This window comes from Bombus affinis, chromosome 5, assembly GCF_024516045.1.
Source record: "Bombus affinis isolate iyBomAffi1 chromosome 5, iyBomAffi1.2, whole genome shotgun sequence".
NCBI lineage: Eukaryota > Metazoa > Arthropoda > Insecta > Hymenoptera > Apidae > Bombus > Bombus affinis.
In genome coordinates this window covers 10,208,403-10,235,822 of record NC_066348.1, presented here as the reverse complement: position 1 = coordinate 10,235,822, position 27,420 = coordinate 10,208,403, and the positions used below count along the sequence as shown (strand labels likewise).

General features: G+C 37.5%; 1 protein-coding gene across 2 annotated transcripts in view; it reads right to left on the bottom strand.

Moving 5' to 3' along the window:
- Positions 1 to 27,420, bottom strand: part of LOC126916985 (E3 ubiquitin-protein ligase MIB1-like) — a 266,584-nt gene that overhangs the window by 154,088 nt on the left and 85,076 nt on the right. Inside the window, exon 1 of one of the 2 annotated variants that reach the window (XM_050723373.1) lies at positions 6,843 to 7,073. The exons of the other annotated variant lie outside the window; for it this stretch is intronic. The gene's annotated coding sequence lies outside the window, so the exon portion shown is untranslated. Of the gene's footprint in view, positions 1 to 6,842; positions 7,074 to 27,420 lie in introns of those variants that run through there. 2 annotated transcript variants of the gene reach the window in all.

Below are 27,420 nucleotides of genomic sequence, written 5' to 3'. Positions count from 1 at the left end.
TATTTCATTCCATTTCCTTAATGATTCGAAGCGCGCGAGCTGCCATTGATTAAAAACAGTATCGGTATTTCAAGGATTTCTGTCTTATTTTAATAAAAACACACTTCTCAAGTTGCTGTTGACCGAAGCATAACTATGTAAACAGTATAGAACGTTGATCAAAGAAAATTTTACGTAAAACCTATGATCGTAGTTGTTCGAATAACGAGGGCCTTCCTTTCATTACAGTTTCGAGTTTTGAAATTGTTCGTTTTTATTCATTTTCTCTTCGTACAATATTCTTATAGACATCTTCCATCTGCCATCATTTTTACCTCGGAACCAATCAATTCTTAAAATATAGGTCAATTCATATTCCAATCTTCCTTTTCTTTTAATTTTCCGTATTCGGCGTCCCCAATTTTGGTTACGTTTCACATTGCGTCTGTATTATTCTAAACCTGAAATGGAATAGATCCAGACGATATTCGCATAAAATCACCTAATTCTTTGGATGCACGAGGGAAGGCAACAATCTGTTTCCCCATTGATCTCCGGCACAAGAAACCATATATTAATCGATTTCAAATAAAACGAGAGACGTGGTCGCGAAAAATTTCGAGTATTTGAAAGAAGACAAATTTCTGTGATGACATGAGAGAGAGAGAGAGAGAGAGAGAGAGAGAGAGAGAGAGAGAGAGAGAGAGAGAGAGAGAGAGAGGAGAGGAGAGAGAGAGAGAGAGAGAGAGAGAGAGAGAGAGAGAGAGAGAGAGCGAGAGAGAGAGAGAGAGAGAGAGAGAGAGAGAGAGAGAGAGCAATTTAAAAATAAGAAACCAATTTTATGAATTTAAGATAAATACAAGAACTTTGAAAATAGGACAACAACGTTTAATACAGGACAACAATTTTAAAATAGAATCTTTTAAATAGAACGAGTCTTAAGATAAAAATGACTTTCTTCGTCTGATATCTGCGTTAAATTTTCCCCCTCCCTATCCTCATTTCTTGCATTGTCTCATTGTCCTCGCAGCCGTCAACCCATTAATAGGCGAGATTTATCACGAAATAATCCCCACGATTTCGCATGGAGGGGCACGAGAAAAACTGGCTGAACCCGATACGTTTGCCAAAGTGTCCTTAATTCTCAACTAGTCCACGGAGGCAGCGAAAGTGGAGGAGGTTTCGTGAATCAAGAGGAAGCCGTAAAAACACACGCGGCGATGTTCGGAGGCTGAAAACAACTCTAGATTCCAGAGGGTGAATCGAGATGGCAGAAGGAAAGGAGAAATGTCTGCGATAGAGGAACGAAGGAGAAAGATAGCTGGTGAAAGGGTGGGACGAGAACGGACGCAAAGAAAGCGAGATGGAGGCTCATGATACTTCTCTGGTCGTATCGATCGGCGAATAAAGCCGCGACAGACCTATTTCCTCTGCCGGGCATGTTTGCTGGCTGCCTACACAGTGTTTTGTGACGAGGATTTTGGCCGAAGGCCAAGCTCATTTCAAATGGACGTATTACATCATGAGTTTAGCGAATCAATGTTTTGTTGGTACATAACATCCCTTTCGCGCTGATATACGCGACCGTGGCCCGTGTCTCGTGGCTGACGTACGTAACCCCTAGAATATGTACATATCGTTCGCATACTGGTTGCCTGGACACATCTGCCCGATTATTTATTTCAGATACTTCTTGAGAAGACGTAGAAGCGGTAATGAGACTGTAAGACTATAAGAAACGAGGATGGGAAGGATATAAACTTGGTACGAAAATCAGATAGAAAGTCTTCTTTATATTTTCAAAGCGTTGTTCAATTTTAAAACACTGCTGTCTCATAACGTCTGATACGAATTTCATCTAACTCTTACTATGTAATTTACTGTCTTAATTAATGCTGTAAAAGTGTAAACGCGCGTCTGTCGAGTTTAGCGTGTTCATTAGTAGGTAATAGTCTTTAAAGAAGTTGGAGAAGAGCTACAGAATGTCCATGCAATGGAGAGGTTTTCAAACAGCGATATAAAGTTAGTACGAAATGGGATAAAAATAAGCTCGCAATTCGTTAAACAGTCCGATGAATTACACGCGAAACGTCTTCGTTGACGAATTAAAGAAAATTTGCGATTTTTAATAAAAATTCGAAAATTCATTTTATTCGTATTTCAAAACGATATTTTCAAGTCTCCGGTTCTTCAACAACAGAGACAGGTAGCTCACTCTCGTCATTGGAAATTTGAGACAGTCTCGCGTTGACTACACGAAAAGGTTGTAAATTTTAAATCGCATGTATCTCATCCGAAAGTTTCAAGATCTCTCTGATCGTTTACCTTAAGGAGAAGCTTAAAACTAGCTACTTTCCATTGGAGAGAAACTAGAAAGAAATCAAACTTAAGACTCTCTGAAATCTTATCGAAATCGTTCGAAAGAGAAGGAAGCAAACACGAGAAATACCGATCGCCGACGTTACGAGGAGTCCTTCTTCGTTCCTTTTATCCTACCACTCTTGCTTTGCATCCGGCAAAAGTTCGATGCTTATTCCCTTTTCAAAGGCTTAAGCCATTGATCGGCTTTTTCTGTTCCGTTGTGAAGGTAGAATCGTGTGCGTACGAAAGATCGATCGTTCGATGCCGGTATATCATCGTTTATGGGATTTACGAGGCCTGTACTATCGCGCTGAATTACTAAAGGCGATTTACGTACGCGTACGTATGCTGCATCGTCGAAATATTTTCAGCGAAGTTCCTACGCGGCGACACAATCGCGTATCGAGTAAAAGATAGAAAGGGAAATGAACAAGAGAAATAAAAAAAGAAGGGAAAAGGAGAAAAAACAGAACGGAGGGACAGAAGAGAAAACTATGTCACTGTGTTATTTCCGGTGGATGTACAAATAGGTTGATCCCGTGCCGTTGATTAAAACGCGACGTTATACATACACGGGGAAAAGTAAATACGCTTCGTTTGATACACTCCGACGATGCTTTAATAAATTTTCGTCTATCGTTTCTTGCGTTTCCGCGTGTTTCCTTGCCAACTTGCTTCCACGCGATCAACGAATAGCAGCGTTCTGCGATCGAGAGAAATGGAGCAAATCTGACGATTCAGGTAAAAACTGATCGTTCGTGGTTCGATTCGGTTATTCATGATCAGGGCAAGATGATTTGTAGAGTGCAGATTTTTATGGAAATGTATATTTTTATAAATGCAATTAAAAAGAACATGCGAAATTAGGGCAGAGAATAAAACTTTTAGTAATTTGAAATTCATTCTATGCTTTCAAGAAATGCGATATTTCTTTTTTGGAAATTCGCGATGAAACAGTTCGTGAAAGAAAAGAACAATACGTATTTCATTGCAATGTTTGAAATCATTGGATTGCTGGAAATTAATTCAAGGAAATCAACATGTAAAATAAATAATGAAGCAATACGAATAATTATTTATTACATGAATAATATTATTCATATAATAATATGAATAAATTCTTTTGATAATAATATAGAAAGTGGAAAAAGAGTCAATTTAATAAAAGGACAGAAAATAAAAACTACTCTAATGAAGTTCACAAACAGTCCTTTTTGAGAAATGTAATGGATATGGTAACACGGGTGGATGAATATTCATCGAGGGACACCGATTGATTTATTTAACGAAATTCAAGTTGAAAGAATAGCCCGGAAACTGCGATCAATCCGTGACAGTAATGCATTAGGTCAAAGTTTAATTAACTTGATTTAATTCTGACGTAAGCAATGCTAGAGTGTGAAAACCGTGTGAAATAATCACACCTGTGAAATAAATATTAAACGCCGATACAATCTCTAACACCCGTGAATTATTCAATAAACTTTCGGCGTAACGTTTTAATATATCGCTTCGCAAAAATAACAATCATTTAAATACAAAACTTCAAACTTTATTTCATAAACTTATATGTCTTATGTTCTTCTAAAAAAATTAAACTTAAGAAAATGAAGAAGGAAAATTTTACGCTAAATACCATTTCTTAATTTTCATTACATAGCTACACGATTAACATTCCATCTTCAAGAAACCAACGTCTCACGTCCAGAAGTACATTCATCGCAAAATTTCTAAAGTAAATTTAAAAAGCATTGTTTGCAATGTCATCGCGGTTTTATATTTTTCAATGTATGGAGTTGATCATTGAACGGCTTCTGAACGGCTCATCCCTTTCGTACGCGAAACAAATTACAACGTAGGTAGAACTTCTTTAATCCTCTTCACAAAAATATGAAAGTGTATAAGAATTCACAATCTACTGATGGGTACGTGATATATAACCCTCCGCAGGATTAACGCGACTCAGCGAAGATAGCGATACACCGTTTGTAGCTCAGTCAAAAATTAAATGGTTCCTTTTATGGCTAAATCTGACTATATGGTATTTAGCTAAGTCGACAGACAATCCGTTGTCGCAACACCACCACCAAAATATTCTGTCCATTGACTGTGATCGTAATCATAACCGAAGAAAAGGAGATATCGTCGGCGGAATGCTGAAGACGTTCGATTTTCCAGCAACCTGTTGTAGGATATCCAAGCGAAACGTCTACCTTTCCCCTACCATTGGACGTCGTACACCTGTGCCGGTTTCGCTAGTAGTCGAAACGTAGGCGAGAGGACAATCTGAACGTACCGGGAATAGCGTGAAAGCGCTATCGCCGATAGAAGCGGTTCCGGGATTCTGCTAATTCCAGGAATTACGGGAGCACCGGGCTTCGACATGCACGCGATGCCAGTTACCGCGAGGCCTCAGCATCCCTGGCACGGGCAGAGCCTCGTTTGCGGTGCACTTGGAGGAAACTTAACTCGACGTAGCACTCGAGGCCCGGGTCCCTTCCTCCTTCGGAGGAGCATCCACGGAGACTGCGCATCTGCTCTTGTTACAACTGAATGGCCCATTGCTCTTATACGAGAGTTTCGTACACAGTAATTCGACGAAATTTCGCCCAACTTAATATGTTGTTCCGACGACAATAACGCCCGGCCAATAATTAATCCCGATAATGAGGTAGACGCCGAGCGGTGATCAGAGTTGCCAGCGACCGCGATCCACTCACATTGCACTGTTATTTCTCGTTATTTTGCTATTCGCTAATCGATAGTATGAGCTTTTGACGAATTAATGCGACTTCCTTCGACGATAAACTTGGATGCATGCTTTGAGGAATTTTGTAAAAAGCAAGTTTTACCTTGCGTGAAAAGTGGTTGTACACAAAAAAAGAAAACAATGAAAAAAGTTCATATAAACAAACGGTCTATCTGTTTTCGTTTATGAAACGTAGCGAATTTTTTGTTTTGATTCTGTGGTATCTAATTACATTTACAGAAACTGCAGTAAACGACTACCTTGGATCTCAAGGTAAACACGTAGACGTGTTGTCATGCGGATCAGGTTACACTCTGAATGGTTTCTGGTGTTTCTCAAATCTGTTGATACGCTTGTTCTATTCTGATCCATTCTGCGCTATTCTATTCTATTCTTAAGCGTTTCGATATTTTCAACAGTTGTTGCGTACACACAAAATTCGTTGTATCTCATAAACAACGACAGACAAAGTATATGCTTACATGAACTTTTTTTTATTGTTCTCAGACGTGAAATTAGCTCTCGAAGTGGATCTCCCATATGTCCTGTTACACCCTGTACTATATACATGTATAGTATAATATAAGAATAATAGTAGTGGTACATATATTCTTACATTCATAATATATATTTTTACACTGATAATAATGTTTACATATTTATACATTTATAATGCAAGAATATAGCAGCCTTAACAAAAGTAGTCTTTGCTCAAATGTGTTCCCTCTATTTTCAGATTTTTTGAAGCTTCAATAGCATAAAAACAACTCCTATACAACAAGATGAATTTAATATTCATTACAGTCGTATCCATAAAAAGAAATTCTTAAAAACAGTATCGCGGACACGAAAATGTTAAACGCGAAAGGTTCTGATGTCGAGATGTCGATTCAACTTTGTCGTTGAAACGAAGTACATGTATATATCTGTGTTGTTGGTAAATGGAGTATATATCTTCTTATTGAGATATATTCTGATGTGTTACAGTTCGTTGAATGAAGCGAGTTTGTGGAACGTGAATCGAGTTCGGTGACGTGCATTTTAAACAAGGTACGTTTAATAGCATGTAGGAAATAGCGTAAGTTGGATACAGTTATATCAAAGGTAGTTGTTAAATTTAAGATTGATTTGAAGGATATGTAGTACAAAATTTCGAAGTATATAATTACATATTGTTTTACACGTCGTTTTTAACCATGCATACATTCTGCAATTCCAAAGCCATACTTGGACATTTAAGTGGAAAATTGTACGTTCAAATGCACCTGATATTTAAAATGCGAACACGCCAAGTTTAATTGGAAACAAAAGGTTGTTTAATTAATAAAATTGCCAAGAACATTTGAATGTAGTATTTTTGTGAATTATGTAAAATTATAAACATACTTTTGTAAACCATTTGCAATCATTTTATAGCAGGTACATATTAATTTAATAGTAAATTAAATTAAAATTGAGGAAAATAAAACCTTTTAAATTAAAATAAATAAACCGATCTTTCTTTGTCTATTATCATAGCTCTTTTGTATTAAAAATTTATTATACCTATATAATATTCCTTAATACTATATCTTTTATACTGTTCTTTTATATTCTTGATTTAATTTCACGAGAATATAAAAATTCCCAGCGATTTTCCGTTAATATATCTTTACTTCTATCAGACGATCAAAATCCAAGTATAATTAATATTTACATAAAATATTACAGAAATTATAACAGTACCTATCGATTCAATATTATTTATTCTTACCTTTCGTTGTTGAATCTTAGCTTTGCTGATTCTCGCACAATACATTTTTCAGGTTTCTTGACTCACTCGATACAATAGTTAATTAAATGCTGTGTCAGACGTCTTAATAATTTTTTCATGCTATTCAATAGCGTTTATTGCTTTCTACTATCTTTTTATGAAAAATTTATTAACCGACTTGCAAGCACTCGAATATAATAAAATTAGGAAACAGTTAGAAATATCTACTAAAAAATACTGTCATTATATTTAATCTTATATTGGCAAAAATTATGAATACCATGAAATATTAATTATATGTAACAAGAAAATGAAATTTTATACAGCACTTACGATGTATTAAAATAGTTTCAAATTGGAAAATATTGTAACCCAAGAAACTGCTCGAGGTACATCGATTAAACGAAAAAGTAATCAAATATTATTTATGATAAAAACAGACGAGCGAAGCAGTAATAATGAAAGCAACCGTAATCTTTTTAAAAATAAGAAGTCAACTACAGTATCATCATTTTGTTTCATTTTATGAACTATGATCGTTAAAAACGATTCGCAAGTAAATTCGAACGAGATTCGAAAGCATTAAAACGACTATAAATACAGCATTAATGCGACGAAATACGTTGAAATAGAAACCAATCACTTCGTAAATACCACGCACTATGTTCAACCAGTAACGATCGCACTATATCATTTTTACCGAGTTTTATGTGGCACGTTAACGCTTTGCTATAGCTGTAACGATGTTACCGAGACGAGAAGCGGAGCACAACTAACACGCTTAATACACAGGCGAGGACACGGTTGATATACGAAGTTAAAACAGCAAGAAATATAAACATCGCCCTACACAACATTGGAGTTTCCCCTTTAATATTGTTTCCATTCTAGAAACATCAATAATGTTAAGAAAAGAACAGAGTTCGTTGGCAAAGATTTGCGTAGTAATATTGGTATATCGCGTGAAATAATATTCTTTAAATTTTCTACAATATTCCGTACATTTTTTATAATTTTTAATATATTGTCCCTTAAATAAAACATGCTACTGTTCCATATTTTTTTTTACACACAAAATACGAACAAAATAAAAATAATAATATAAAACAATTCATTTTTTAATTTCTAAACGATACTTTTACATAGCTTTCGGTTATTGATATTATTTCACAACATTATTTTCAAGGATCTGTATAACTAGTTATTATTGCTCTTAATTAAAGAGTTCCAAGGATGTCGCTTGCATCTCTTTGGTTCTCCATTCAGATTCCACTGTCTCAATTCGGATCACGTGTATCGCGATAAGCTTTAACCTGCATGGATGAAACGCAATGTTCATCCGATTAAATCGCTGGTTGGTAATTCGCTGGTCCAGCAACAATTTCTTGGAAAATTTACCACGCGTTAGCATCGCGAACCAGAGGATTATCATGGCCGCGGATTGTAAAAGGGTTTCGATGTTAGCATGGATTCGCAATGCGCGGAGGAAGTTGCGAGCGCTGCGGTCTTTGTGTACGCGGAGACGTGTACCAGCGTCGCTTAGGGAATATTCCATGAATCATAACGAGACCGGTATAATTCGCAATTTGTTACGCGTGGAAGCGCGGATTTTACAGCCACCGCTGACTTGCAGCGAACGACGTATTGAAATTAGACACGAAGGGGTGATATCCTAATTATTTCAACAACTGTATGGTATTCGAGCTGTCTACTAATAAATATGCTACGTTCACATGCATAGTAATTCACGAAAATATTCGAACACATATGGAAACCTTTTACGAATATTATACGTATTATGTTGTATGTATTATATATGGAAGATTATCGTAAATATGAAACATTTTGAAATTTCATCGGTACTATAACGAGATTGGACTATCATGATTTGCGGTAAAGTTTATATTTATCATGGATAAAATTTAAAACAAAGTTACAACGTGTATTTTACTGAATAAATTCTCTCGGTAATCATCTAAAATTATTATTTCCTTGTAATTTGATCGTTTACTATGCATGGAATTTCGAATAAAACACGTTAATTACTTGCACCTTTAAAAATTATTTATGGAACGACTATTATCTCGCCAATGTCACATCGCGATATTTTAATAACACGAAAGAATAAATGCTATATAAAAATATACTTTATCGATATCTATACGAAATATAAATTTTCTATAAAATATCCCGTGGAATTTGGTGCTTTTGCTCAATTTTAGTAAAATGGCCATCAAATATTGAAGTATATACCTATAAATCTGTAATACTTAAATATAAACTAGAATCCACGGCAGTTTGCGTTAACGACTATGGGGGATTTTAAACAGGAGAAGAGCAACGAAAATGTGTCGTACTTTTACAGCCCCTCTGGGTATAAAAAACCGCTAAGGAATCAACTTTGGACCATAGCCGTTGCAATCATTTTGCATATTTCATATCTCCTGTAGAACTTCCACACATTTATATTCGTAATCATAGTTGCTTTCGTCCAATAAAACGTTAACGTCTCGTCGTTTTGTAATTACGTTTTCAGAAGTCTCATAACATTGAAAATTTCGCGGTATCGCTAATTTCCTATAGATTAGTTCCTATTCGCAGAATTACAGAATATTTGCACGTATAAAAGATGTAAGCATACATATAATATTTAATAACGATAAATATATTACGGATATCATGTTACAATATCATTAAATTAATCTTCAAATTCAAACTGTTCCATTTGATAAATGCTGTGTAGAATTTTAAATTGACAGGTAGAGAATATTCATATAAACAAATATGATACAATACAATGAAGAGAATGAATTATTCAAACGATCCAAAACGTCGAAAATCTTTACCGATGCTTCATTGCACCGAATGCTTTGTTTATCTTCGCATCATTAATCCTTTCTATTATTTCCATCAACGCGTACATATAGTGCAAAACTTTCGTCGTGGAACAGAGAGAAAACAGCCTTTGAAAAAAGACAGATGCGCATTACGTTTATCTCAGTACTTTTAGCGAACGACCATTCACAGGACATTTTCCCGAACTCGAAGAAAGAGGAAAAGCTTCGTCGTTTTCATATTCCACAGGAAGCCGACCGAAACTTTCGAAACCGTTTTGAGAAGTTTTGTAACATCGGCACTTCTCTGCAATCTCAATATATTGTACTTTACCGTGCGAAGATATTATTTTATAGATGATATTTTCTTTTTTCCTAACGAAAAATCGCATGAAAGCCACGCTTTTATATTTTCCAAGTCTGATATTTGCTTCTTTGACGTTGCACACATTGTATGTGAGATTTGCGAATTCATTTTTGTTTAAGTACATTTATTACTGGAAGTGATTCTGCGTAATATATAATTATCAACTTTTGTGAAGAAATTAAGGTATTGAACAGGATTTAATAAGCTACCGAATATAAAAATATGTACTCGATAACAACCATAGTAATTGATGCAATTTTAAATGAAATAAATGCCAATAATAATAGATATTTACGCATAGATATTTGAATATTTCTGATAATACAAAAAATGTTTATATCTCAACTGTACGAATACTTTCGTCTGTCACTGTAAACGGCAGTATCAGAATAGCCGATAGTTTGATCGGTCGCGTTAGGAGTTCTTTGAGAATGTCCACGGACAACGCAACGCTTCGTTCCAATTTTTGTTTAATATCGGCAATCGATTCCTGATAAAAGGCTCGTCGCTGTACTCCGTGCCACTGTATTAAATCGATAATTTGCCGTTGGCGCGTTTCCCGGTCGACTAGCCGGTGTAATTAATTTCGCCGTTTTACCAAGCGCGAAACTTCCCTGCAACTGCTGTCCCCGCCACCCGAAAACTTGCGACCCTGCATCAAAGTGTCACTCCGCTGCTAGCAGCGATGTTGCCTTTAAGTAAAAAACATGCGACTTCGCGAGAAAACCCAGGGACCAAAGTGAAGTTTATTATGGGCCGGCTGTAACTTAAGATCTATAGAAATTGCGCGCGAAACTTGCCGCATTTTATCGCAAAACTGCTTAAACAAAGTCGGATGATGAACGCGAACGTTAATTCCCAGCTATGTTCCTTGATACTTCACGGCTGATTACTGTACGTACAATATTCAGGAATTAATTTTTACTCTTTTCTCTCGAGGATTCTAGGTGTATTTGTGGTGTATTTGTCTCGAAGTGTATTTGTGTATATGACTCGAGGTGTATTTGTACCACGCAAAACGTTCTCAATGTGCATGCTTATACAGAGTGTTTGAAAAAGTTGTGGTCAAACTTCAGCAACCACGGATAACAACATTATCTCTGGGTTCAAACAACATTAATTTCCGAGTTATAATTCGATATTTTCAGCTACGATCACGTAATAGCTTAAGAAACTGTATTGCGTGAGGGAATTTGTCCAAACGGCGATCAACCAATCGGTGAAACGTTCGACGTCAAAGTGTTCAAAATTAACGAGTAAGAAACACTGAAATATCGAAGAGTAAGGCTGCGAAAAGGAGGAATTTTCTGGAGAGTTTTCGGGAATCCTGCTACAAGCTGTTAAAAAGTAATTAATTAAAATTTTTTGCCACTTACAATTTTTCTACACAGACGATACTGTGATACCATACTCTGGTATCGTTAACAACTATTTAGAAAGGTAAATTGCATTTAAATTCAATACAAAAGTATTCTCATTGGTACGTAGAACATTTTCCAATAATAATATGTCTAAGTAAGTAATAATTGATCGATAAAAACATTTTGTAACTCCGAAACCGATACTTCGAGTCATGTTTGTACAGACCTTCTTTATTCTTTCCAACGAGTACCATTGGGTTGCAATCACTTAGTTTCCAACCCAATACATGGGCCCTGAAGTTTGACCACTCCATTTTCCACGATTTCCGTGGAACATTCTCAAACATTCGTCATCGCGATACAGCCGAACAATCCTGACGAAGTTGAAATTAGAGGCGCACAAAGGAGCAGACAGAGTAGAAAATGGCAGGGCGACAGTACAAAAGCAACGAAGGAAACCGAATTCCCAACCGAAGCGTCGCTTAATGAAATTCGTCTACCACTTATTCCGGCTCTTTTATCGGATCTCTAATTCTAACTTCCTTATCTTTACCTTGTAGCACGAGCCTTTACGCTTTTTCACAGAATCGCCCGTATCGAACAATTCGCTCGCCCCATTCCTAGACGAATTCTGGCAGAAGTTACGAGGAAAAACTTCCGTTCCTCCGGTTTCGTCCTCTCTCTGCCCTTCTTTCTTCGCTATCCGCGGCCCTCGAGCAGCCCAAAGGCAGCTGGCGTGCAAGTTTCCGGCCGACGCGACGGTCGGTAAGTTGGCGCTGACGCAAACTACGAAAGAATGCAATCAATGAGAAACGCGGTCGAAGGCATCTCTCGCGGAATTTCCGCCGACAGCGATGGCGAAAGCTGCGAGTTGCGAATTGAGAACAAACACGAGCAACGGTCCGAAATTACGGACGTCCAGCGGCGCCAACGTTACAGGGTTTACGTCGGTAAGTTTCTCCGTGTCGCTCGCTTTTCCTCCTCCGACTTTCTATTCACGATCTTCCCCTCTTACCTACCCTCAGTTGTTAAATTTTGGATAACGAAGCGAGGAAAATGGTGGGAATTTTCGGAGATTTTTAAGCATCTTTCGTAGTTTCAAGCGTTGCTCCGATGGGTTTCGGTTTAATGAAGATGTTGAAGAGTAGATTGCGAATGTCTATGGAGATTCGTATTTTTACGAGTACAGCTAAGAAAATGCGATCTAAGCAGAGACTTTTATCGTTTGTAAAATATTATAACGAGTGCTACAACGTGGATATTTTATATATTTTTTATATATTACATATATGTATCGCACACATTTTTAGATAAATGTATAAATATGTGTTAGTCTAATGGTATATAATTAAAAAGTAAATAATTATGATGTTTAATTATGAAGTGTTCAAAAGAACGAAATTATTGGATTATTTAACGAGAAAGAAGATGGAGAATTGTTAAGACAGTGAGATCGATATCGAGTTCAAACGTATTATATCACAATCGTGAAAGAAGTTATTAAAATGCCGACGTCAATATTGGTTCTGTCGCAAAGTCGTGGACTTTACGTGGTATTGTTTTTGTACAGTGGGTAATGTCGTATTATTTTTTCATAAAACAAAGAATCGGTTTCATAACGCGTGTCTGTTATAAAAGAACGAGTCTTTGTGGATCAGGGGCCATGATCACAAAGGTACTCGAGCTGTTTCATATCTAACTGTTTCAAATATCAGAAGGAACAAGGTAGAAACAAAAAGCTCCGCGCTTGTATCTGTTGCGTACATATAAAGAATATTTCCTGTTATCCTTCAAAATCTTTCGAGCTCGTTTCAGGAAAACGACACCGTTAATATTCGAATATAGTTACCAATTTCAATAAATCAAATAATAAAGAAGCGTTTTTCCAAAATAGTCGAAATATTGTTCGTTATAATAATAAAAAGATATTAAAATAAACATATTAAAATACTAATTAAAATAAACAAATTAAAATACTGCTTACTTTAAATATGCCTTTGTCTCCCACAAACCTTCTACTCATCAACTACTTTTAAAAAGCTACATCTTTGAACCTAACGAGTTAATTCCATTTTCAATTACGTCGTATTAAAAATTTCCCCCATTAATAACAGAGTGGCATTAAAATTAGAAAATCGACAAAATTGTATCCTCTACCTTTAAGTGATAAGTCTTTTGTCCGTTCGCTAATTTTATTAGATATATTAAATTATTGCGTGAGAGGGTCCAGGTTTGTCAGTTTCAGCGGCCAGTTTCCATATCACAGGATCTAACGTAGATCGATCCTCGGGGCATTAGGATGTCCCAGGTAGGAGTATAATAAACTTCAACTAAGCAACAACTTTCACTTGAATGGTATCGTTGTAGCTCAGACGAGCAAGTTACCCAACCTAACTCGGCTTCTACAACCCAGCTGGCACGTAAGTAGCCGCGCCCAGCCATCAATAACGCTCCGACTAACGAGAGACGTTGCAGCCTCGTAAATCAGCTTCCGAATTCACCAGTCCCGCTGCTCTTCCTCCAAAAATCTTGCGTCACTGGCCGGCAATCTTGACGTCATCGCGTGGACATTAATCATCGACCAGCGGTAGGTTGGTTTTTCCAGCTAGATCTTCGCAGCCTTCAAAAGGGATGATCGGAAGCGAGTTTTCGGCGTGAACGATCGCCGAAAGAAAGAAAGACAAGCACGGCGAGGTGGGGACGAGGACGAAGAAATATCGGTAGGAGGTTGCGAAGGAGTTGAGAAAGGAGAAAAAAAATGTTGGAAGAGCAAGAAACGACAGGCGAAACTTTTCGACGGTAACCGGCGCGGGTAAACATTAATTAGTAAAATTCGGTGGTAGTTCGTCTTCGGTCATTGACAGGTCGACTCGAAAACACGGTAATTTGCAGACCGGGCCGGGTCCCTGGGAAGAATAGGGCATCGGCTACGTGCCAGTGGCCTGCTACGCCACGAAGAAATTGACAAATTGTACTTTTAAATGATCAGAGTCGAGCGAGGCCTGGCTTCCACTTCGACCAAGAGTTGCCGAGCTAGCTCGAACCTAGGGTAGGAGGACTTTAAATAAGGCTCGCTAAGCTTGGCAAGAAAGTAAGAGAACCGGCAGGATAGAGGGCAGAAAAGGTGGAAGAAGAAGTAGCCGCGTGACGAAAAGCGCCACGAACCATCGCCACACCTTCTCTTCCTTTTCGTGGAGGGCGTGAGACTCGAAGAAAATTAAATGACAGCAGGGGGAAAACACCGGTGAACTTTCAACGGACAAGTTTTAGATTAATATTGTTACGTGGTCCGGTAATCGTGATAAGCTGCTCCTCTGGCAGCATGGTTGAAAGTAACTCGTCCTCGACAAGTGGCTAGAGGCTGTTACGACTACGGCCGGGATCCTTTCTCACCCGGCGGCGTTCCGCCGAATGAATCTTGCGGAACTGCGGAGACGAAGATAAGTTCCGGCTTCAGGTCCTTTATTTCACTCGGTGCTTCGAACTCGAGCCAGCTCTCTTGTACGACGATTTAGTATTTCTACCCCTTGGAACTGCATTCCAACGAGACTGGTCGCCGCCCTTCCCCCTTGCTTCTTGCGCTGCCGCGTGGCGAGCTTTTTGGCGCGTCCTAGAGTTTGCGCTCGATCGAACTTTAACGCGCTAACTTCCGTTCTCTGCTTCGGCGGAGTTATCCGTGTGACTGCGAGTACCGTGGGAGGGCGAGGTTTTGCTCGGTCGTCAAAGTAGATTGTTTGCGTGCAATTTCTGTGTTCTTTATCTGCTTGATTCGAACAGGATATGGAACGACGGAAGCGAGCAACTTTGTCGATTTCAATCGCTTTTCTTCCACGAAACCTTGGTAAAAGAAAATTTCTCCGAAAACTACTACAGCCGTGTATATGAAATTTCGTCTCTCCGAAGTTTGAATTTACAAGCAGAAATGAAATATTACAGCAAGAAATAGAAATTTGCTACAAATCTTCAATATATAAACGATGTTAAGAAGCGAAATAACTTTGTTATTGGTTCTCACGAATACACAAATTTCATTTATTATTCGCAGTTCATTTATTGCAAGAAGATGACACAAATTCAAGCAAATTCCATGGCTTTAAAAGATAACATCTGCAACGCCATCCCTTTTTCGTTTCTCGATTTATGAAGTTAATCAACGCCACCATTGATTGTTTTATACGATATAACTACCCACGAACAGAATTTTAATTATTTACCTTTCCATTAATCGCACCCGTATTCGCATGCACGGCTTTGTAGTTTAAACAGGACAAACGTTAGACGATGCCCCTAACGTTGATTCAACGATGTTCCATAAGCTGGTTGCACGATAAAGCAATTAATCATCATGATATCTGACTGTTTTCGGTGGCGTGTACGCGCACGAAATAGTAGCATAAACTAATACCGCCGTAAATTCAATCGTATCTGCACACGTGCCGAATGATTTCGGTTACACACTATATGAACGGGTTCCAGTTCGTATTCGATTAAAACTAAAAACTACCGTCAGCATTTCGACGAGCATCAAATTTACGAAAATGATGTATACCGTTGCCAGTAGGCGGGATTAATGGGAAATCGATATAAACATTTTATCATACCGTTAATGAACGGGGGTGAAAAAGGATTGAAGTTTCCATTAGAATGATCACGAATCGTTCTACGGTGATTTGAAAGCTGATAATGTCTACCGTTCCACGGATAATGAATCACGCGAGATTGTTTCCAATTACACTACGTTTGTTGCGTACGAAAAATTGAATTCTCTTGCCTTGCTATTTGTCACAAATTTTTTACCGCGTACTTCCTCTCTTTTTAATAGGATCGTGTGAAATGTTTTCGAATATCAACGAGGAACATTGAAATTCTCGATAATTTTTTAATGCCACGTAGCGCGAAATAAAATGAAAGTATACAGCACGGTATAGTGGCAAGAATCAGCAGCAAAATTATGCGCGATAAATATAAATTCATGGGCTTCTTGCTAAAACGTTTAAAAAATGATTTTGGAGTATATAAATGTTTTAATAGTATGTATCACTTGTTCTTTAAAACGTCTCTCTAATTATGTCGTTTTAAATTTTCGATTCTGGGATAATGCAAATTAATTGAATCAAATTTATCCGTATAGCTTTCTACAACCGAATATGATAAAATCAGTGTTATAAAACGTGATCTATATCTTGTGTTACGGTTGGATAAGAATTGAACGATTCTATAAAAATGTTAGTCATCAGGTGTTATAACTTCACGTTTTAATTAGATATAGTCCTTCTGCGATATGATGGCAAATGCATTTTTAAGAATTGTGCAAAATAATAAATATTCCGTTTATAGAAACTCCGATATATCGAGCAGAAATGAAAAATGCCAGAGTATTATGTTGCTCTGCCGAAGAAAGGCGAACACGAACAAGGATCATCCTCGTCACGCGCTTTTCAAACAAACGTTACAGCTAACCCATACTATACACTATATATTTAAACTAACTACGATTAAACCAAGATCAAATTTCAACAAATAATCGCAATCTTACTTTCTTCTTTCTTTTCTTTTATTCTCTTTCGACCGTTATCGATCGAACTCAATCATCTTCTAACGATGGAACAAGACCGTCCCTGAACGCAAACAATTAACCGCTCGAAAATACGTAGAACAAGCAGGAAGTAACGAGTGCAGGGTCTCGCGAAAGGATCAAAGGAAATCCGATTATCCGAAAGAGGTAGGTGGAGACGAAGATGGTGGAGGAGGTTGGGAGCGGTGATGGAGGCAACTATATCCAACCGGAGGCACGGAAATTGGAGCGACGCTGAAACGAATACCGGAACAAAGTTTCCAGGTCAAACACGTTGGACAAACGCGGATTAAAGGGCCAGCGGTTCGGAGATCGGGAAAGCGGGTCCGAGCAAATGGAGATCCGATTGTTGGGTCGGAGTTAAAATAGTTGCAGAGACTGGGATCTCGGTTCAGCCTCGCTTCTTCGCCATCGAAGTACGATCCTGAAGTTGCAGTTCCACCTCGATTTGGAATTAGTGAGCCGATCCGCGCGTATTAGCCTCATCGTTCGGCCTGATACGACGCCGCTGGACACCGTCTGCGTCGCTAATTATAACAAACTATTCGAACTCTGCCAGCCATTCCAGAATTTCAAGTACTCCAATCTGTTTCCCTCTCTGTTCCTCTCTTTGTCTTTCACCTTCCCGGTTCTCTTCTCCGACCAGCAACCAAGCTACCTACGATTTTACGCGCACGCCGGGCGTTCCGCTCCGGCTAACAATTAGCCGCCATCCTATTCGCCGTTGGAGGAAGTTTCGACTCGGTTTCCGCAGCCACGATTAACTAGGTCTTCCGCGAGGAAGGGCTTACCGAAACCGGTGGATGCACGGCCTTTTTAGAAACTTTGTGTCTCACGCGGTTGTCTTCGACTGGATTTACCTGCAAGCGGGCCAGAGCTGTTGCTGGCGTTAATTGGTTACAACGCCCTGTCCCTCGCGAATGGCTCGACTTCAACGACGCTCCGGTTGCTGGTAAATATCGCGCTTTAGTTCCTCCACTGCTGCAGAGAGAAAGAGAGAGTTTCGTTCCCGGATGGAACAATTGTTTGCTCGTTTCCCGGCACTGTCCGACGTTTCGTTTGCTCGTTCTTTGGATTAAAACTGCTTCTGAGTTTGAGCAAGAAATTCTCTTTGTTTGGGCGAGTATTGTGTACGTTCTTAGTTTCGACAATTTTGTAAGGATGAAGTAAGAAATCGGCCTCTGGCCTCGGGTAAATCGATTTCAACTTTATGCTAGACTTGAATTCGATTATTTCCTTCTTGTTTACTTGTGTTCAGTATCCTATTTATCGAAGTTTCTAGCTCAGGAATAACGGCGAAACCTTTTCATTTCTTCAAATTCTATTATCAATTGAATTTGAACGTTCAGTTGTCTCTGCTGTACGCGAGTTTTTATGTCCAGTTTGTTTGGTTAACATCGGTGAAACTATAGATGAAAAAATTCCAGATCCGTGATCCCCGCGGAATTTCTTGATTCGGAACGAGCCACTGACTTTTAAATATAGCTTTCATTCCAAACAAGTTTCAGTTCCTTTTGTTGCCGAGTTTCCTTTGTCAAAGGAAGAAATAGCAGGAACCGGGGTTTTCGGTTTTGTCGCGCATCCCAGCTTTTTCGAAACTTTCCATTCAATAAAGTTATCGGGAAGTAGGTGACGCTTTTGAAAAGTTTCAGGTTAGCTAGGTCGACGTCAGCTTCGGCTATTGAAGGAATTTAAGGGCATAGAGACGCTTCTGAATTTATTATAAAGTTCATACCGATGTTTAAAACATTAATTACTATCGTAAATTTTACTCGTATATTAACGTAATCGTAAATAATTAACATTGGAAATACGAGCGAAGAAATGTTATTCGAACAAGCATTATCACGAAACTTAGCAAAGAGGAAATGTAAAATTGGTTTAATTACATGGAATATTAAAGAATTATTTGTAAAATACAAATATAAGTAAAAGCAAGATCCCCCTTATAAAAGACCCCATAAAATATCAAACTTAATCAGGACTATACAAATATTAAGTACCTACTTAAGATGATATAAAAGTATATAAAACGAATATCGAGCAATAAACGTTCTATGATTCGTTAATCGCGTTAATTGACTGACTGGTTGTTCAAATTCGAGGAATTTGCTTAATTTGTACACAGCCGTTGATTGATCGAAAAAGTTTGTCGGCGTGTCAGCGAATCTACTTTAATCGGTTTCAGTTCAGTGCGAGCTAATCTAATTCATGATGATCGGTTTGGTATTTATAATTAAGGGAAAAGTGACTAACTACCTGACGATACACCGCCCGCTTACGCAGCCCGACCTAAGTGAGTCAATCAATCAAGAAGATTACATTCTTCCCGGCGAAAGTTTCAACTCGGCCGTAAATTTTAAACGAGGCTAGCTGCTGCAACACTTTCCGCTTGCAATCGATACACGTTACTTCATCTTCTAAGGCACTTTCCACGGAATTCAAGCGTTCAGGGCTATTACGTTTCCGTATAGTAAATAGCAAGCGAATTACACGCAGGCACTAGCTCTTGATCGAAGATTCGTATCGTAGGAACAGCAACGATAGTTATCAATAGCAGCAATGTTAAGTTAGAAATTCCGAGGGAAGACAATATTATTTATTATTATCAGTAATATCGTCAAATATACAAAATAAGCAAAATGTTCAAAAATTGTATCGTAAATATTCACAATGTTCAAAGTTTTATTGTAACATTCTGACAAAGAACTCAAAGCAGGAATAGCGAAGCTAAACGAAAGGCGGAGCCTTAAATCTCGAGGAGAATCGAAAGAAGACCGTAAGAAGATGAAAATCCATCGAAGAGAAAGAACAGTTTACTTCGGTTCGCTGCGAATCGATGACATCGCGGCGAAATTGGAAAGGATGTTGAAGAATTATGAGACGTGGAGAAAGCGGGCATCGAAGCCTGTCCAAACGTCGATGACAAATTTGCTTTCGCCTATGGTAGGACGGGGGAGATAGAGAACAAGGACCGAGTTCCCGAAGCTCCATTCCGTTTCTTGCAGGTCTGGAACGTTGCCACATGGAAATCAATTATATTATTCCGTTCTCGAAACATTGTTAAGCGCGAAGGTTCCCCAACGCGAGAGAATTGAGCAGCCAACACCGAATGATCTCGCTTATGTGTGTTCCAATCGACGTCTCTAGACTCAAACACTTCTAGACTCTAGAATCTCTAAATCGATCGACTCTCGGCAAGAAGAATGTACGATATTGTTAAAAAATTATTTTCTTATTTTCGGTAAAATGTAGGATTATGTACCAACTTCTTCTGAATTCTTTAATTCTTCTCTCGAACAGTTATGAAGATTTTCTTCTGAAATATTCGGTTAATGCTGTCAGGTTTATTGTTCTTCGAGGTTACATTTTTTACGAAATAAACGAAAATGTACTCACATTGAGTTCAAAGAATAGAACAGATAAAATAATAATTTCCAATCGTATATAAAATATAATATTTGTATATCAATCATGTATCTAGACAATGTTCTATTTGTACCTTTTAATTAAAAAATTGGGAAGTTTCCTCTTCCATCATTGCAATCGTACTTATTCGTTTAATAAAAATTGCAACCTAAAGGTATAAAAAAATTATCTGTTGTAAATGTAATTGTGATCTGTTTGATAATGTATAATGTACAATGGAGAATAATTTCTTTATTTTTTTATTTTAATTGCTTCAATAAAGGAAATCTCCATTTAGATTCCACCTCTGTACTCGTAAAAACATGAATTTTATATTAAGATAAATACCCGCAGTTTAATTATCACACGACACTGGCAATAATTAACGGCCCTTAATATCCATTAATCGCGTCCATAATCGATTTTTATATTTTGATCTAAAAAAATTGCTAACTGGATCCTTCGTAAGGAAAATTATCTGCAATTATAAAACTATATATGAACCGATCGTTGCCATAGAATATTTCATCGATCCGAAAAGAGCTTGTAAAGGACCGACGTTCCTTCTAAAAGGAGAAGCCTTCTGAAAGATCTCTCTTTTAAAACGTCTAGACCGTTTTTACTTCGGAATTTATGCGCAGGTTGCTTCGAGTTTAGGTGAATTACGGCCTCGATCGATTACGCGAAATTATCTTGGCAATGAAATTATTTCGGATCGAAACGGCACGTACGTCCACTTTAGAAACAGGTATCGGAACGACGTAACGATATTGTTCCGGTCGTGAGAAACGACAGCGAACGCTCACACGTCGCATTAAATTACAGAGTTCATTTAGGAAAAACTTCACGTAGTTGCACTTTACTTATACACGCTGCACTCTGACGCGGCCAGTGAATTACGTGGGCCGCGCTAACGTTCTTCTCAACTTGAGAAAGAGCACACGAATTTTACATGCGTGCTGTGACCGAGCGTATAAAGTGTGGTTAGACTTGTGGAATAACGGAAGAATAACAGCGATTCTTTTCGTAAAATGTAAATCAAACTCGCAATATAATTTGTTTGATATAATGTACGAGAAATATGTCGGGAAAAATATGGTAAGCCCTCTTTTATTGATTTTTCGATTTTTATGCTATTTGATGATTAAAGGCTAGTGCTTTAATATAACGTAGTTAAAATGGAAAACAACCTGTTACAGCTACAGACATAAACTTTTTCAAAATAAATGATGAATCCAGGAAATTTGTTTGTTTGAAGACTCATGTTTCTTAATCCAATATAAACATAGCTATTGTTGCAACGATTAATTTCCAATGTTGAAGAGAATCGTAATATCCAGTATGTAATTTTCAAATCTAATAAGAAAAGGAGATTTAGTCTTCATATTCAGATCATATTTTATCATGCAGAATGAAAATACCTGTTACTTAAACTTAAAATGAATCGAGTTTAACCCTAATATTCAACAATTTAGGGAACTTAACTAGTAGAAAAAGGTAGTAGAAACGTCTGTTTTATTTCCTAAATCTTTAACGCAATAGCGAATAACGCTGAGTTGGGTAACGTTGAACAAAATAACATCGATTGGAATAATATTATTTAAACCAACGTTAGCCAATGCTACGATAACTTTACTTGGAACAATAAACTAAATTAAAATAATACCGATTGAAATAGCGTTATTTGGAACAATACCAAAAGTAACAATTCCCAGACTAAACAATTTCAATCAGTATGATTGATCATCAAAATCTCGAAGATCGTATACCCCATTCTACCGCCATACACGAAACACGAAAATACGAAATTATTTATCTAAAATACGAAAGCTCGATCAATCTTTCTTGCGAGAAAGACACTGAAACGGCAAGACTACCGAACAAAATAGCTACGTTGATGATAGTTATATGGTTGATCGTGTTGTTTAAAGTTCTAATAACTTTCTTTTTAAGCCGGTCAAACTATTTCCCGCACGCCAGTACCTATCCTATTCCTGGTAACAACGTGTCCTTGTAAGGATATCAAGAAGGATCACGCGAACCAGTGGTTTTAAGGCAAGAAATAGCACACAGTGTTATGTGAACGCGTCTTTCTGCCCGTAAAGACGGCTCTGCATGCTTCTAAACACGTCTTCTCAGTCTTTAGAATTTATTTTTACGCCACCATAAAGCCTGCCTCAAAGAAATTATGCTATTCTGAATTTAGGCAGAAAATTCAGCGCGTTTCCCTAGCAAATGGAAATAATATACATCTGTTGTTGTACAGTAGACATGTTATACGAATATCGTTGTAGTTCTTTGACATTTTATATGTTACCTTTCGAATTTAAATGTATGCGTTTTAACATATGCGTAAATTTATTATGGAAAATTATAATATTTCTGAATTTCTGATACCACGCTATCGACATTTTTATGCGTTATATCGATGTTATCTTTTATAAGTTACGTATAATTTTACAGGTTGCCATGCTTTTCTTATCGAAAATAATTTTATACCGCTATCCAATGGAGATATGGAACATTGGTATTTAATATTTTTATCTATGAAACCCTCAAGATTCTATCGCCGGAATTGTGCTTCTATTCCATTTCTACATGCAACGAAGCGTTACGGATTAGAAAAGCAACCGGTTTCAAAAGATCTTAATTCTTCCATACCAGAATATCTTAATGGAAGTTTGTTATATCGTATCACAAAAATTAAGAAATTGTTTTAATACTATACAGAATATCAGAAAATAAAAGATGAAGGTAAGAGTAAATAAAAAGAATCGTTTACGTTATATCAAATAAACCATACTATCGTTTAATCGCTGGTCAGATAAAAGTGTGTCTCTTTTATATAAAATTCTTGCACTTTGAAATTATATCTTATACAAATTTCTGTAATATAAGTTAACCGTGTACGGGATGAAGTAAAAAATTGTCTAGTATGTCAATTTCAACTTCTCAGCGATTTCTAGCTCAATTCTTTATTCCATATTTACTGCTATACGTTAAATTTGTCTTTTTTCCTGTTAAATGAACAGACAGATAAATAAAATACGACCGTGCAAGAATTAACTAGAGCTCGCGAGATGCATTCAGTTACGAGGTCTTAGGTGGATCAATAAATCTCCGAAGTACAAAGAGAGAAAAAAAAAAAAAGAAAAGCAACAAAGAAGAGAAGAAATGAAATGCACGAGCAATTTCATCGATTCCCGCAGGATCCGTTAGGAGTTAAACGCGCCCTTAAAAGCATCCGCCATGAACTGGTGCAATCTCTGATGATCTTAGCGGCAGAATGGTGCCACGCGAAGTCGTTTTCTACGCTTCTGGTGAACGCCTCTTCTCACCGACGATTTCTAACCACCGTTGGTCAGGTTGAGGCGCGTTTTAACCTTTTTTATAGCTTCTTTTTTACGACTTGTTACGACAATACATCCTTTGACTCTCGTCACCACCTACTCGCCTTTTTCACTCGCTCGCCTCTTGACACGCACTCAACCGCGATAGCATCCACCTCCACCGTCGCCCACGCGCGCTAACTTTTGTAAATATCCACAAGCACAGCACCATCCATCTGTCAAGCGCATACTCTGCTATTTCCATATAATAGTTTCGTTAACTGGGCCATCTTCTAACGTCCCGCGTAATATCGTACGTTTCAACGAGAAACGAGAGACGTTAACAAAAGATAGATCTTTGATTCGATCAGCATTTACAGATAATAGTTCGAGATAAAGTTCTTGAAATTAGAACGTAACAACGAAGTTAGTTCTGCTTCTTTTTATTTGTACGAACAAATGTTGTTATACTCTTCGATATATTATTCGAAGCAATTATTCGTTGTTACTGTTCCGAGGAAAATTGTAACGTTCTTTTGGATGTATGAATTTTTATAATGATTTTCAGAGTATTATGTCACTTGATGGTTAATAAGGAGAAGATTTGAATTAATACGAAAACTTGAGAGATTCGAACATATAAGCTTCTTCAATTTTTCTTATGGAAAATAATATTATTTAATAATATGATATTTTTATAATGATATTTCTTAGATGCCTAGCCCGATGATAAAAATTTACGTTTAATTTCAGAATCAGATGCATAGATTGCGTCGATGTGTGATTGGCCGATGGCATATCGAATCTTAAAATTGTTCTTTCACAAAACAAGAGAAATCTAACTTATATTCTTCACCTGTGAACGTCGTATTATCGTATTCATTAATTACACTGTAACGTTATATTACGTTACATAAAGAACGTCAGAGCGTTTCCAAATTTTTCATCCACGGCGTATCTTACAATACTTGCGCGACTTTTATCGACTCTCTTTCAACTATCAATAACTGAGAACGTTATAAAGGCGGTGTATAAAAATATCATTTAATAATAATCGTCCTCCACCTTTTCTTCCGGTGAGACGTGTTCAGACTTCGATTAAGGAACACAGTCGAAGAAGATAGGTTCAATCGAGTATGATTTCAGCCTCGGCAGGGATAGAACGAAGAAAAGGAGTGCGGGATGAGCGCGATGAGAAACACCGATACCGTGAACGCTTGCAAACATAGCCGTGTACACGTGACTAGACAACGTGAGTAGAGAACGTGAGTGGCGCAAGGAAAAGCTGCCGAGAATGTGAAGCGAAGGCTCTAGATTAAATACCGATATGACGAGCATCTATTCTCTGGGGAACCTTTCGCTGTAGCCTGCGCGTGGCCAGAAACGACCAGGAAAGCGAAACAAAGGGGTTGCTTCAAAGAATTTCTTGTCGCAACGCGAAATAGCCGCCCTGCAATTTTGCGATATTGTTTCCTACCCTTCAGACTCTTGCTGCACCTTTCTTCTGGTAGATGAGAAACTATATATATATTATATTTTATTTAACAGGTTTCGTAATAAATAAATAACAAGTTAATATTTGGCGAAATTAGTATTCAATCTTTCGACGATCCTCTTTCTCATTATCAGTTGGAATTATAATTATCTTCTAATTTTCTGTCGCAACTAGCTGTTCTGTAATTTTACTGTTCTTTGTCTCTCAGACTCTTGCTGCATTTTTTACTACGTACTACGTAATGAACTGTGTGATGAATGGGTGTAATGCAAAGTTACGTATATTAATTAACAAGATTAATAATAAATAAACAACGAGTCAGTGTTTGATTAAATTAGTGTTAAATTGCTTGCTGATCTTATTCATTGTCAATTGGAAATGAATCATATTACGTAGAGAGGATGCAGTCTACAAACATGAAGAATTTTTCAGGTGCAACCACAGTTAGATTTTAGCATATTTGATAAAAGGAGAATCATTTACTGATAGTGTGTTAAGCAGCAGTATAAAATAAATTCGAGTAGGATTTTCAACTTCTGAGCTGAATGCTATCAAGACACGACTTTGTATCAGAAAGAAATTGGAAAACAACGGTACTGGAAAATTGTATTTTCAAATCATATTGCCTAAGGAATGAAATATTACATTTTTACAATTCTGCATGCTTAATTAAATATGCAGATTGCCTTACAGATTCTGAAAAACGTATAGAAACGGAGAATGTCGTGGAAATATGTGTGTATATTTTCTTCTGTGTTCTTGGAATGTCAGGAGAGTATCTACAAAAATGCTGACAGTTTGACAGATTGAGTGGATGTAATCGGCAGTGTGGAAGCACTGATATACAAGCGCGAGTGTACGATGCATAAACTTCTTTGAATATCGGAAAGCAGGACTTGAAACCTTTTACATAGAATTGGATGCGTGTCATGTTAGGTTGTCACCAGCAGATAATCATTTGTTAACTTTGAAACGGTTCCTCGAAGATGAGACGATATAACGTACTTCAAAGTGCAATTACCATTCTAAACGATTCCTCTTGAAATGAAAGCGCTCTGAAAATATTTCAATAATCGCGATATGTCATCCTTTACGTTTTAAGCTATTCAATTTTAGTTTTAAGATACTAATTGCGAGTGGTATAAAAATAAATGTGGTCACGTCAATGTTTATAACGATTCGTAATAATTTTCCTCGGAAAAATCAAGTATCGGTAAAAATTTACAAGTATAGAAAGCTTCGTCCGAACCTAATGTAAATCGTAACTTTTACGAATACTTTCATCTGTGACTTTTTGTTTTAAAATGCGCAAAATGTTTCAAACTTCGTTAATTGAAAAACAAAAAAGTGTGATTCTTATCAATTAGTACGAATACCAGAGCAAACTTCTAAAACTCGTTGATTCAACGAAATCGGTAAATTTCTGCGCAAGAGGATATAAAATGTTCAAGTACAAACCATTTAAAGAACGAACACGAAATCTTCGCTTGAAACGCGGAAGAAAATTGCCTGAAAATGTTCCCAGCCATTAATTGCAACGAGCGGATAACTCGGCCTGCCGTTTTAACCCAGTTATCAAACAGTTCCACGGTATTTGTGCTGCGAGTGAAATTACATTCGTTAACCTACTATTTTTCTTGCCAAGGTATTTATTCTCGGCGCGTTAACAATCTCGGGATATATTTTTCGAAATTGTTCACGTGCTTCGTGCCGTTTGAAACAGCACGGCAACGTTCAAAGAGTAGAATTCATACGAGGGGAAATCTTACGCAAGGTCGAGCCAAAGAAACGTGTCGTTAATTGAAAAGGAACCGATTGCTTTTTAATTAACTCGTTACTTTGTATCAAGCGTACGTCGATAGACGAGTATAATCGAGCCTTTTGTACGCGCCCGTTATCCTCCACATTCACGATAGTTTATTTAACAAGCTACGTGCCCCTTCCTTTCTCTCGTTAATACCCTCTCACGTTCTTCCTTCTCCTCTGTTCCCGCCACGTTCTGACGTTCCGCTCCACGACAATGGCATTTCTATTGTCGCTTTGTGAACGGTCCCGCGATTCCGTAATTATAATTGAAGCGACAACGCGGCGAGGGACGAGCACGAAAAGGGAGGTTAATCGTCAAAGCGCATCGACCACTCGTTTTTTAATAATAGGATTTCGCGAGGAACGACCACCTTCCTTGGCGCGACAATTTCAAAAATAGAGA